The following is a 13,971-nucleotide window of genomic DNA, read 5'->3' as shown; positions in this document are numbered from 1 at the left end:
AAGGGGGTACAAGATGTCTTCCTTCAATATTTATTTCCTTTTAACGTGTTCATTAGTACAGGAGATGCGACCTGACATATGGAGAAGCTGCTGCATGTATTATTGGTTGCGGTATCGGAAATTTAAACATCAAATATCGGTAAGAAGGCAAACATCAAAGTCAAAATAAAGAGGTGTCACTCAATGATCGTGATCGCTCCTCTGAAAATGTGAAATATTCCATAAGTCACACGTACAACAGGAAGTTACATCCTTCACAACCTTTACAGGGTGTGTGAAGAAAAAAATAATTCACTCATTTTTCGTATATTCCATAATCTAAATGTGGGGTTAAAATATCAGCACCATTTATTTTCCTTTTTTACTTATTTGATGTTTTGGGGCAGCATGCCTCAGGTGCGAGAGTGGTTGGGCCCCAACCCAATGGTTGCGAGTTTGATCCTCAGTCCCCCTGCTCAAGTCGAAGTATCCTTGACCAAAGTACTAAACCCCCAGTTGCTCCTGATGCTGCGTCATCAGTCGGTGAATGGTAATAGTGTAAAGGCGCTTTGAGTACCTTAAAGGTAGAGAAGCGCTGTAAAAGTAAAATCCATCACCATTTGAAATTTAATATCATATGTTTTAGCAAATTCTGTGTTAAAAAATTATGTTACTTCCAGTCCGTTAAGAAATTATTAAAACCTTGTCAAAAATGTTAAAAAGTTACCTGAGATGGACCAAAATACGTTACCAGATTTAGAATTGAAAAAAGATATGCATTTAAATATACTTAGAGAAAGTTACAACATGCAAATGGTATATGCATTTGGTATAATGGCATTTATTTCGGACAATGAGAAAAAAGGACTATGTGTCTTAAACTTAATAAGTTTTATCTCCCGTGAAAAAACTTTCATCTCGGCAAATCACCTTTCAGGCAATGATGATATGTTTGCAAATATGAGAAAAACAAACATTAAATCCACACCACACGGAAGCCACACATACTTATATACCATCCTTCCATCCATTTCCTACCGCTTATTCCCTTTAGGGTTGCGGGGGGCTATCTCCGCTACAATCGGGCGGAAGGCGTTGTACACCCTGTACAACTCGCCACCTCATCGCAGGGCCAACACAGAGCATCACAGGGCCAACACAGAACAGATAGACAGACAACATTCACACTCACATTCACACACTATGGCCAATTTAGTGTTGCCAATCAACCTATCCCCAGGTGCATGTCTTTGGAGGTGGGAGTAAGCCAGAGTACCCGGAGGGAACCCACAAATTCATGGGGAGGACATGCAAACTCTACACAGAAAGATCTCGAACTCGGGATTGAACCCTGACTACTCAGGACCTTCGTATTGTGAGGCAGACGCACTAACCCCTCCGCCACCGTGAAGCCCATATATACATATACATATATATATATATATATATATATATATATATATATATATATATATATATACATATATATATATATATATATATATATACATATATATATACATACATATATATATATACATACATATATATATATATACACACATTCATACACACATATACATACATACATACATATATACATATATATATATATATATATACATATATAAACAGTGGGGCAAAAAAGTATTTAGTCAGCCACCGATTTTGCAAGTTCTCCCACTTAAAATGATGACAGAGGTCTGTAATTTTCATCATAGGTACACTTCAACTGTGAGAGACAGAATGTGAAAAAAAAAATCCAGGAATTGTGAATTATATTTATATAGCGCTTTTCTCTAGTGACTCAAAGCACTTTACATAGTGAAACCCAATATCTAAGTTACATTTAAACCAGTGTGGGTGGCACTGGGAGCAGGTGGGTAAAGTGTCTTGCCCTAGGACACAACGGCAGTGACTAGGATGGCGGAAGCGGGAATCGAACCTGCAACCCTTTAAGTTGCTGGCACGGCCACTCTACCAACCGAGCTATGCCGCCCCTATAGGAATTTTAAAGAATTTATTTGTAAACTATGGTGGAAAATAAGTATTTGGTCAACCATTCAAAGCTCTCACTGATGGAAGGAGGTTTTGGCTCAGAATCTCATGATACATGGCCCCATTCATTCTTTCCTTAACACAGATCAATCATCCTGTCCCCTTGGCAGAAAAACAGCCCCAAAGCATTAGTTTCCACCCCCATGCTTCACAGTAGGTTTGGTGTTCTTGGGATGCAACGCAGTATTCTTCTTACTCCAAACACGACGAGTTGAGTTTATACCAAAAAGTTCTATTTTGGTTTCATCTGACCACATGACATTCTCCCAATCCTCTGCTGTATCATCCATATATATGTAATCCCACATACTGCATGCTTGAAAAAGCAATCAAACTGTGTCACTGTCACCCAAAACAACTTAAAAATGGTGTATAAATGCTATGGTAAGGAGAGGTGATCCAATTTATAGTGCTTATTGTATCCATTCTTTGGCCCTTTGTTTGCTAGCTTTACAGGCTAACATGACAGAATAAAGTCACTAAGAGCATGTGACATCTAAATGAGGTCACTCTTCAGACAGCACAGCCCACTATAAAAGGAATAAAAGATGTACAGTATGGGGACCTAAGCGGTTTGTTCACACACTTGACCTCCATAACATACCAAGCCAGATGCTGAAGGTCAGGTGTTAATATGTGAAATAACGCCCGGCTCCTAAACTATTTCAATTGTCAACTACTCGACACATTCTGTGTGTCCGTAGCTAAAAGAAAACATGTCAACTAAAAAAAGTAAACTAGGTGAACCTTGCTCCAAAAAAGATTAGCTTAACACCAGGAGACAATCAACGTGATGGGTATGCAAGACTGTTGTTTTTAGTGTAGGTTGTGCATTTGTCACCTGAAAATATGACAATCTTTAATCAATGAGAGTTTATTTTTAGAGTATTGTTCATGCAAAAAAAAAAACTTTCAAAGTGGTCTACATAGAAAATTTTAAAAATTCACAGTAATTTAAAGTCAAATTATGGTAACACATAGAAGACGCTACTGAAGTTGTTTTTAAATATTACAAATTGATGTGAAAGATATGTGAGGTTATATATATATATATGTAACATTGTTCATGCTGAATGTATTCTTTGACACTTTGTGGTGTATTTGAAATGTACTTTGACTTAAAAAAGAACATACAGTATATTGAATGGAAAATCATTTAAACAGTGACACGTATTGAGTGTTAATAATGTAACAATATAAACATCTTATATCATGGTTATTGTGAAATGAAGTGAAATATATTTACTGTGTATACCGCCTTTTCTCTAGAGCAGGGGTGTCAAACTCAAATACAGAGTGGGCCAAAATTTCAACTGAACAAATCCGCGGGCAAAGGTTGAACAAATTAACCTTTAAAAGGGACCCAAACAAGTTTTCCATTGAATATTGAACAAGCAAGGCTTATATAACTTTATAGTGACATGCAAAATCGAGTTTTAAATAATAATAATAATAATAATAAAAAAATATCAATGGCATATCAAATAAAATTTTAATAAAAATTGAATGCCTCTTTTCTATTTGCAGCCTTCTGAGGTAAATATCAAAATAAACTTTTTCCACAGGCTAATAAATTTGAAAATAAAATAAACAACAATAAATCAACCATTCAGGCCTTTTTACTGCTCAGTTTGCGACACACTGATCTAATCTGATGTGCCCAAGCCAGATACCTGGCATCTTTTCTTGGATGCTAGTTAATTAATGTCGGGGCTCACGCTTTGAACTGAGGCCACCTAGGTGGGCGGGTTTGGTGGTAGCGGGGTTGTATATTGTAGTGTCCCGGAAGAGTTAGTGCTGAAAGGGGTTCTGGGTATTCGTTCTGTTGTGTTTATGTTGTGTTACGGTGCGGATGTTCTCCCAAAATGTATTAGTCATTGTTGTTTGGTGTGGGTTCACAGTGTGGCACATTATTTATAACAGTGTTAAAGTTGTTTGTATGGCCACTCTCAGTGTGACCTGTATGGTTGTTGACCAAGTATGCCTTGCATTCACTTGTCAGTGCGTGTATAAGCCGCCTATATTTTGTGACTGAGCCGGCAAGCTGTTTCTATGTAGGAAAAGCGGGCGTGACGAAGTGTTGTAGAGGACGTTTAAGGCAGTGTCTTTAAGGCACGCCCCCAATATCGTTGTCCGGGTGGAAATCGGGAGAAATTCGGGAGAATGGTTGCCCCTGGAGATTTTCAGGAGGGGCACTGAAATTTGTGAGTCTCCCGGGAAAATCTGGAGGGTTGGCAAGTATGAGTATTAGTGGTGAATGGGGTGTTACAGCGACACCGGCGCTGTATAATACTGACGGGCCAGCTCTAACGTTAATTTGATAATGCCTCCAGGGCCAAATGAAATTAAACGGCGGTCCAAATTTGGCCAGCGGCCCAAAGTTTGACACCCATGTTCTGGAGACTTAAAGCGCTGTACATAGTGAAAACCAGTATCCACATCTTTAAGCTACATTTAAACCAGTGTGGGTGGCACGGTAGTCAGGTGAGTAAAGTATCTTGTCCAGGTACACAACGAAGATGACTAGAGTGGCGGAAGCTGGAATTGAACCTGGAACCCTCAAGTTGCTGGCACGGCCGTTCTACTAACAGGGCCACGTCGCCCCCAGCTGACCACAATCAATACAGTTATCATCATATCAAGGTATTGTTGAATGTGCTCAAAAAGTGTTTGTACACACGTAAAATGTTTTGAAAAAGAGCTATTTAAGAAAAATAAACACACAATATACTTTCCTCGGCAGAAGAAACATTGAATACTGTTCTGTTTTCTTAAGAACCATATTATTGTTATTTGAGTGTTGAAATATCTTTATCTTCTTTAGTTTTAATTTGTGGAGGTGATCTAAGAGGTGGGCTGATGGACTGTAGGTCGAATGTGAGCAATTGAATCATTTAGTTGCTCAGACAGCAATATGTTTATACAACTGTTAATTTTGTTGATCAAACATTACAGAGTAGCAGGTGGGGGAAAGCGGCTGGGGGTAAATTATGAAGAGGATTAGAGATCTATTCAGAACTACTGTGTTTACAAGGTGTTTACATTATTCACTGGGAAAACAAGACTGCACTGTATGGATGTAATGATAAACGGTAATAATGATGACCGCAGAAAAACTCCCTTTTCAATTAAAATTATCGAAAAGACGCGATGGATAACTGTACTTTGATAACTTCATGGACTGACGGGTGCAAACATGAAAACAAGAGACATTAATGTATTTCCCCATTAAGAAACAACAAGCCTAGAGTGTGGGTCTTGTGAATTTAGTTTTTGAGATGCTCTGCAATAACCTTAATAAAAGTGGTTTCGAGACAACTTTAAAGATGCGTTATGCTTTATATTTTAGTCAAAGAAATTTACTGTAATATTAGTCGACTAAAATGAGTAATTTAGCGGACTAAAACTAAATCAATTTAGAAGACTAAAATATGACTAAAACCAAACTACATTTTTGTCAAAAGACTATGACATGAGCAACATCAAAGGTCAGTGACTTTGTTGGAATGTGTGTTTATAAATAACTTTTCTTATGATCATTGTACTTTAAAAACTGGAAGTGACACTACTTTACCACCACCTACAGTGGGGCAAAAAAGTATTTAGTCAGCCACCGATTGTGCAAGTTCTCCCACTTAAAATAATGACCGAGGTCTGTAATTTTCATCATAGGTACACTTCAACTGTGAAAAACCGAATATGGAAAAAAAAATCCAGGATTCACATTGTAGGAATTTTAAAGAATGTATTTGTAAATTATGATGGAAAATAAGTATTTGGTCAACCATTAAAAGCTCTCACTAATGGAAGGAGGTTTTGGCTCAAAATATTACGATACATGGCCCCATTCATTCTTTCCTTAACACGAATCAATCGTCCTGTCCCCTTAGCAGAAAAAAAGCCCCAAAGCATGATGTTTACACCCCTATGCTTCACAGTAGGTATGGTGTTCTTGGGATGCAATTCAGTATTCTTCTTCCTCCAAACACGACAAGTTGAGTTCATACCAAAAAGTTCCATTTTGGTTTCATCTGACCACATGACATTCTCCCAATCCTCTGCTGTATCATCCATGTATCCATTTTGGTATAAACTCAACTCGTTGTGTTTGGAGGAAGAATAATTCTGAGTTGCATCCCAAGAACACCATACCTACTGTGAAGTATGGGGGTGGAAACCTCATGCTTTGGGGCTGTGTTTCTGCTAAGGGGACAGGACGATTGATCCGTGTTAAGGAAAGAATGAATGGGGCCATGTATCGTGAGATTTTGAGCCAAAACCTCCTTCCATCAGTGAGAGCTTTGAATGGTTGACCAAATACTTATTTTCCACCGTAATTTACAAATAAATTATTTAAAATTCCTACAATGGGAATTCCTGGATTTTTTTTTCACATTCTGTCTCTCACAGTTGAAGTGTACCTATGATGAAAATTAACGTCCTCTGTCATCATTTTAAGTGGGAGAACTTGCACAATCGGTGGCAGACTAAATACTTTTTTGCCCCACTGTAAATCCAGGACCAACATATTCTAGTCTAATAAAACACTATTGAAAGCACTAATTAATAACTGTGCAAAATAGAGGCTGACATTATGGTTGCCTTTCTTGCGCTCAATGAGTCATCAATCCGGCCGGACACATTTACAGTCTCTCAGGCAGTCAGAAAGTACATCTCTCAAACAGCAGGGTTCAAACTTGAATGGTTTGAACAATGCACAATTGCCCTACTTCAATGTAAAAAACTCTCTACTCACACAAGTGTCTGTGCACATAAATACACATTCACTGGCCCTAGTGTGTGAATGTGAGTGTGAATGTTGTCTGTCTATCTGTGTTGGCCCTGCGATGAGGTGGCGACTTGTCCAGGGTGTACCCTGCCTTCCGCCCGATTGTAGCTGAGATAGGCGCCAGCGCCCCCCGCGATCCCGAAAGGGAATAAGCGGTAGAAAATGGATGGATGGATGGCTTGCATGTGCATTTTGTCCAAGCCTGAAAAACCAACCACGGCTAACTTGGTCACGCAAGATAACACCTTTGTTCGTCAATATAGAATAGAATAGAGCAGGGGTCACCAACCTTTTTGAAACCAAGAGCTACTTCTTGGGTCCTGATTAATGCGAAGGGCTACCAGTTTGATACACACTTAAATAAATTGCCAGAAATAGCTAATTTGCTCAATTTACCTTTAATAAAAAAATCTATATTTATAAAAAAAAATGGGTATTTCTGTCTGTCAGTCCGTCGTACATTTTTTTCCTTTTACGAAAGGTTTTTTATAGGGAATAAATGATTAAAAAAACACTTAATTGAACGGTTTAAAAGAGGAGAAAACATGACAAAAATGAAAATTAAATTTTGAAACATAGTTCATCTTCAATTTCGACTCTTTAAAATTAAAAATTCAACCGGGAAAAAAAACAAGAGAAAAACTAGCTAATTCGACTCTTTTTGAAAAAAATAAAAAATAAAAATTATGGAACATCATTAATAATTTTCCCTGATTAAGATTAATTTTAGAATTTTGATGACATGTTTTAAATAGGTTAAAATCCAATCTGCACTTTGTTACAATATATAACAAATTGGACAAAGCTATATTTCTAAGAAAGACAAATCATTATTTCTTCTAGATTTTCCAGAAGAAATTTTTTTAAAGAAATTCTAAAGACTTTGAAATAAGATTGAAATTTGATTCTATAGATTTTCTAGATTTGCCAGAATAATTTGGGGGAATTTTAATCATAATGAGTTTGAACAAATATTTCACAAATATTCTTTGTCGAAAAAACAGAAGCTAAAATTAAGAACTCAATTAAATAGTATTTTTTATTCTTTACAATAAAAAAAATACTTGAACATTGCTCTAAATTGTCAGGAAAGAAGAGGAAGGAATTTAAGAGGTAAAAAGGTACATGTGTTTAAAAATTCTAAAATCATTTTTAAGTTTGTATTTTTTCTCTAAAATTGTTTTTCTGAAAGTTATAAGAAGCAAAGTAAAAAAAAATTATGAATGTATTTAAACAAGTGAATACCAAGTCTTTAAAATATTTTCTTGGATTTTCAAATTCTATTTGAGTTTTGTCTCTCTTAGAATTAAAAATGTCGAGCAAAGCGAGACCAGCTAGATAGTAAATAAATACAATTTAAAAAATAGAGGCAGGTCACTGGTAAGTGCTGCTATTTGAGCTATTTTTAGAACAGGCCAGAGGGCTACTCATCTGGTCCTTACGGGCTACCTGGTGCCCGCGGGCACCACGTTGGTGACCCCTGGAAAAGAGAATAGAATAGAATGGACTTTATTGTCATTATATTTGCATATAACGAGATTAAAGACTCTAACTTAAGGTGCGGTAGTGGGAACAAATATGGGGTGAAATAAATAATACAAGAGGTAATAAAGGGAAAAACTAACAATTGAGTCAGTGAGATATTAAATGTACAATGGTATGCACATTATCTTTGAAATCAGCACACAATTTTACAGAGCCAGGAAACATCATGTTTTTTTAATCACCTGTGCATGACTATTGCGCAAATGGACATTGCACACACACAAACACACAATAAAACATTGAATAAATGATGTTGCAACGTTGCTTATTCGTGTCCTGTATGTACACTTTCAGTTGGCTTGGTAGTTTCTCACACAAAACTGATGACTGATGTAAAAAATGAATTTAATTTGACAGTGTACGCATGCATACTATTACTTGTAAATAGACAAACAAGTAAGGCCTGCAATGCAGGATTGACACCATAGCAATTTTAGTTGTAAAGTCCTAAAGGGTGTCATTAAAATTCTAAAAACATAAAAAGGCAAACCAGCAAGTTCTGTTACCAATATAGTATGTGTTGTGTTGTAGTCGTCATCATTGCGATCACCATGTTAAATTCACTCTTACGCCCATGGATGTTTACACAGTACAAACCTCCGCTTGTATCCCTGGGGTCACAACAGCAGGATTCCCAGCTAACCATTGTGCTACAATAAACAGAACCTGAAAACACTTCTCCATTGAGTACCAACATTTCTTGCTGGAATACCAGGCGAGACGTGCTACCCATTGGAATTCATACACCTCATGCATCTGCGCATGCTTATGAATCCAGAAAATGCAGAAATGTAATTGCGCATTAAAGGACTCTTTCACATGACTTCAATCGCCATTGAATAACTCAGAGTAATTAATTGTGGGACACCTTCAAAATAAGTTTTCTGTTTTACATATGTATGTTTATGTATGTTTACATGTGTGTGTATATATATATATATATATATACATATATATATATATACACACCCCAAAACCAGTGAAGTTGGCACGTTGAGTAAATGTTAAATAAAAACAGAATACAATTTGCAAATCCTTTTCAACTTATATTCAATTGAATAAACTGCAAACACAAGATACTTAACATTCAAACTGGAAAACTTTGTTATTTTTTGCAAATATTGGCTCATTTGGAATTTGATGTCTGCAACATGTTTCAAAAATGCTGGTACATGTTGCAAAAAGACTGAAAAAAGTTGAGGAATGCTCACTTCTTTGGAACATCCCACAGGTGAACAGGCTAATTGGGAACAGGTGGGTGCCATGATTAGGTATAAAATCAGCTTTCATGAAATGCTCAGTCATTCACAAAGAAGGATGGGGCAAAGGTCACCACTTTGAGAAAATTGTCGAACAATTTAAGACATCATTTCACAACAAGCTATTGAAAGGAATTTAAAGGCCTACTGAAATGAGATTTTCTCATTTAAACCTGGACAGCAGCTCCATTCTATGTGTCATACTTGATCATTTCGCGATATTGCCATATTTTTGCTGAAAGGATTTAGTAGAGAACATTGACGATAAAGTTTGTAGCTTTTGGTCGCTAATAAAAAGGCCTTGCCTTTACCGGAAGTAGCAGACGATGACGTCACCTATGTGAGTGCTCCTCATATCCTCACATTGTTTATATTGTAAGCCTCCAGCAGCAGCAAGAGCTATTCGGACCGAGAAAGCGACAATTTCCCCATTAATTTGAGCGAGGATGAAAGTTTCGTGGATGAGGAAATTTAGAGTGAAGGCCTACCAAAAATTTTTTTTAAAAAGTTAAAAAAAATAAAATAAAAAAAGGCGAGGGCAAGTGAGAGTGATTCAGATGTTTTTAGACACATTTACTAGAATAATTCTGGGAAATCCCTTATCTGCCTATTGTGTTGCTAATGTTTTAGTGAGTTAAAGAGTACCTTAAAGTCGGAGGGGTGTGGCCATGGGTGTTTTGACGCTAGAGTCTCTGAGAGAAGTCACGGCAGTAGGAGGACGCTGGCTCCGCTGATTCATAAACGGTAAGAGGCGACTTATTTCCAAAATTTTCTCACCGAAAACTGCCGGTTGACATGTAGTCGTGATCCATGTTCGCTTGATCGCTCTGATCCAAAGTAAAGCTTCACCTCCAGGAATTTTAAACAAGGAAACACCAGCTGTTTGTGCGGCTAAAGGCCAAAAGCTTCCCACCTACATCTTTCCAAGTTGACTTCTCCATTATTAATTGAAAAAATTGCAAAAGATTTAGCAACACAGATGTCCAAAATACTGTGTAATTGCGCGATGAAAAGAGACGACTTTTAGCCGTAAGTGGTGCCGGGCTAATATGTCCCCTCCAACCAATAATGTCACAGACACACGTCATCATCGCGTCATCATTCCACGACTAATCAACAGGAAACTCCGCGGGAAATTTAAAATTGTAATTTAGTAAACTAAACCGGTCGTATTGGCATATGTTGCAATGTTAAGATTTCATCATTGATATATAAACTATCAGACTGTATGGTCGGTAGTAGTGGGTTTCAGTAGGCCTTTAAGTATTTCACCATCTAAGGTCTGTAATATCATAATAAGGTTCACAGAATCTGGAGAAATCATTGCATGGAACATTGAATGCCCGTGACCTTGGATCCCTCAGGTGGTACTGCATCAAAACCGACATCAGTGTGTAAAGGATATCCCCACATGGGCTAAGGAACACTTCAGAAAATCACCGTCAGTAACTACTCATCGCTGCATCTGTAAGTGCGGGTTAAAACTCTACTATGCAAAGCGAAAGCCATTTATCAACAACACCCAGGAACGCCACTGGCTTCGCTGGGCCCGAGCTCATATAAAATGGACTGATGCAATGTGTAATAGTGTTCTGTGGTCTGACGAGTCCATATTCCAAATTGTTTTGGGGAAACTGTGGACGTTGTGTTCTCCGGAACAAAAAGGATAAGAACCATCCGGATTGTTCGAGATGCAAAGTTCAAAATCCAGCATCTGTGACGGTATGGTATTGTATTAATGCCCAAAGTATGGGTAACTTGCACATCTATGAAGGCACCATTAATGCTGAAAGGTACATACAGGTTTTGGAGTAACATATGTTGCCATCCAAGAAACGTCATCATGGACGCCCCTGCTTATTTCAGAAAGACAATGCCAAGCCACATGTTACAACAGCGTGGTTTCAGAGTAAAAGAATGCGGGTAATAGACTGGCCTGCCTGTAGCCAAGACCTGTCTCCCATTGAAAATGGGTGGCTCATTACAAAGCGTAAAATAACACAACAGAGACCCCGGACTGTTGAACAACTTGAGCTGTACATCAAGCAAAAATGGGAAATAATTCCACCTGAAAAGTTTCAAAAATTGGTCTCCTCAGTTCCCAAACGTTAACTGAGTGTTGTTAAAAGGAAAGGCCATGTCACACAGTGGTAAAAAAATGCCCCTTTTTTGTAATGTGTTGCTGCCATTAAATTCGAATGGTTATTCTATGATTATTAGCACCAAAAAAAACAAGTTTCACGGTTCGAACATTAAATATCTTGTCTTTGTAGTATATTCAACTGAATATAAGTTGAAAAGGATTTGCAAATCATTGTATTCTGTTTTTATTTACGAATTACACAGCGTGCCAACTTCACTGGTTTTGGGTTTTTTATACTGTACATATATACACACACGTGTACATATCTATAGACATATACAGTCATGTCAAAAGTTTAAATACACTTGTAAAGAACATAATGTCATGGCTTTCATGAGTTTCCAATAATTTCTACCAGTCTTATTTTTTTGTGATAGAGTGTGGAGCACATACTTGTTGGTCACAAAAAAAAGTCATGAAGTTTGGTTCTTTTATTAATTTATTATGGGTCTACTGGAAAGGTGACCAAATCTGCTTGGTCAAAAGTATACATACAGCAATGTTAATAATTGTTACATATCCATTGGCAAGTTTCACTGCAATGAGGCGCATTTGGTAGCCATCCACAAGCTTCTGGTTGAATTTTTGACCACTCCTCTTGACAAAATTGGTGCAATTCAGCTAAATGTTTTGGGTTTCTAACATGGACTTGTTTCTTCAGCATTCTCAACACTTTTAAGTCAGGACTTTTGGGAAGGCCATTCTAAAACTTTAATTCTAGCCTGATTTAGGCATTCCTTTACCACTTTGGATGTGTGTTTGGGGTCATTGTACTGTTGGAACACCCAACTGCGCCCAAGACCCAACCTCCGGGCTGATGATTTTAGGTTTTCCTGCAGAATTTGGAGGAAATCCTCCTTTTTCATTGTCCCATTTACTCTCTGTAAAGCACGAGTTCCATTGGCAGCAAAACCATTCAAGAGCATAATACTACCACCACCATGCTTGACGGTAGGTGTGGTGTTCATGGGATTAAAGGACTCACCTTTTCTCCTCCAAACATAATGCTGGGTATTTTGGCCAAACAACTCAATTTTTGTTTCATCTGACATCACATAAACAAAGATAACACCTTCTGGAGGAAAGTTATGTGGTCAGATGAAACAAAAATTTAGCTGTTTGGACATTATACCCAGCAATATGTTTGGAAGAGAAAAACCAACAATTTTGTCAAGAGGAGTGGTCAAAAATTAAACCAGAAGCTTGTGGATGGCTACCAAAAGCGCCTTATTGCAGTGAAACCTGCTAAGGGACATGTAACCCAATATTAACATTGCCGTATGGATACTTTAGACCCATTAGAATTGGTCACAATTTAAGTAGACCCATAATGAATTTATAAAATAACCAAACTTCATGAATACTTTTTGTGACCAACAAGTATATGTGCTCCAATCTCTCTGGCACGTCCGGAGTCGCTACTGCACATTGCCGACATCGAACTCCCGCCACATTTGCCTTCGCACACGTGTGCCTGCATTTGACAAATGTGAGGAGAAAAAGTTGAAGGGAAATGTATTTCAAGTTCCATCCATTTTCTACCGCTTATCCCTTTCAGGGCCGCTGGGGGTGCTGGAGCCTCTCAGTTGCATTCAGGCGGAAGGCGTGGTACACCCTTGACAAGTCTCCACCTAATCACAGGGCCAACACAGATAGACAGACAACATTCACACTCACATTCACACACTAGGGCCAATTTAGTGTTGAGAATCAGCCTATCCCCAGGTGCATGTCTTTGGAGGTGGGAGGAAACCCACGCAGTCACGGGGAGAACATGCAAACTAACCAACCCACACTAAACCCAATTCTACTGTGCTGCCCTTCAAGTTAATTAATGCAATTCTTGTTCAATTCTGTGTGAACTACCTTATTTTTTTTTACATTAATATTAACGATAATGTCTAATTTTACGCCGTGTGCGTCTCCGGACCTCCGTTTGCACATCTGTGTGTTGGCAAATTATATATATATATATTTTTTTAATGTATAAGGCCCTTAAGCAGGTTGTTAGGTTGGACAAAAAACCCTTAAAAACATAGTTTCAACAAAGTTGAACATTTGGGGGTTCCCCCTCGACCATTTCCGTCGCTGTGCGTATGCATAGGCATACGATCAGTGCGATCTTGGCCAACGCCTTCCCGAACATGACTGAGCGAGTCAGAGTTTATTCGTTCTCGCTATGCCTGTACTGTGTGAAC

The 13,971-nt window shown here is 37.9% G+C and overlaps 1 protein-coding gene across 3 annotated transcripts in view; it reads right to left on the bottom strand.

The window, feature by feature from the left end:
• acp2 (acid phosphatase 2, lysosomal) overlaps positions 1-13,971 on the bottom strand; it is a 40,587-nt gene that overhangs the window by 18,894 nt on the left and 7,722 nt on the right. The window lies entirely within an intron of this gene.

The sequence above is a fragment of the Nerophis ophidion genome, linkage group LG06, assembly GCF_033978795.1.
Source record: "Nerophis ophidion isolate RoL-2023_Sa linkage group LG06, RoL_Noph_v1.0, whole genome shotgun sequence".
Taxonomy (NCBI): domain Eukaryota; kingdom Metazoa; phylum Chordata; class Actinopteri; order Syngnathiformes; family Syngnathidae; genus Nerophis; species Nerophis ophidion.
Note: the sequence above shows the minus strand (reverse complement) of the source record. Positions and strands in the feature narration are given on the sequence as shown.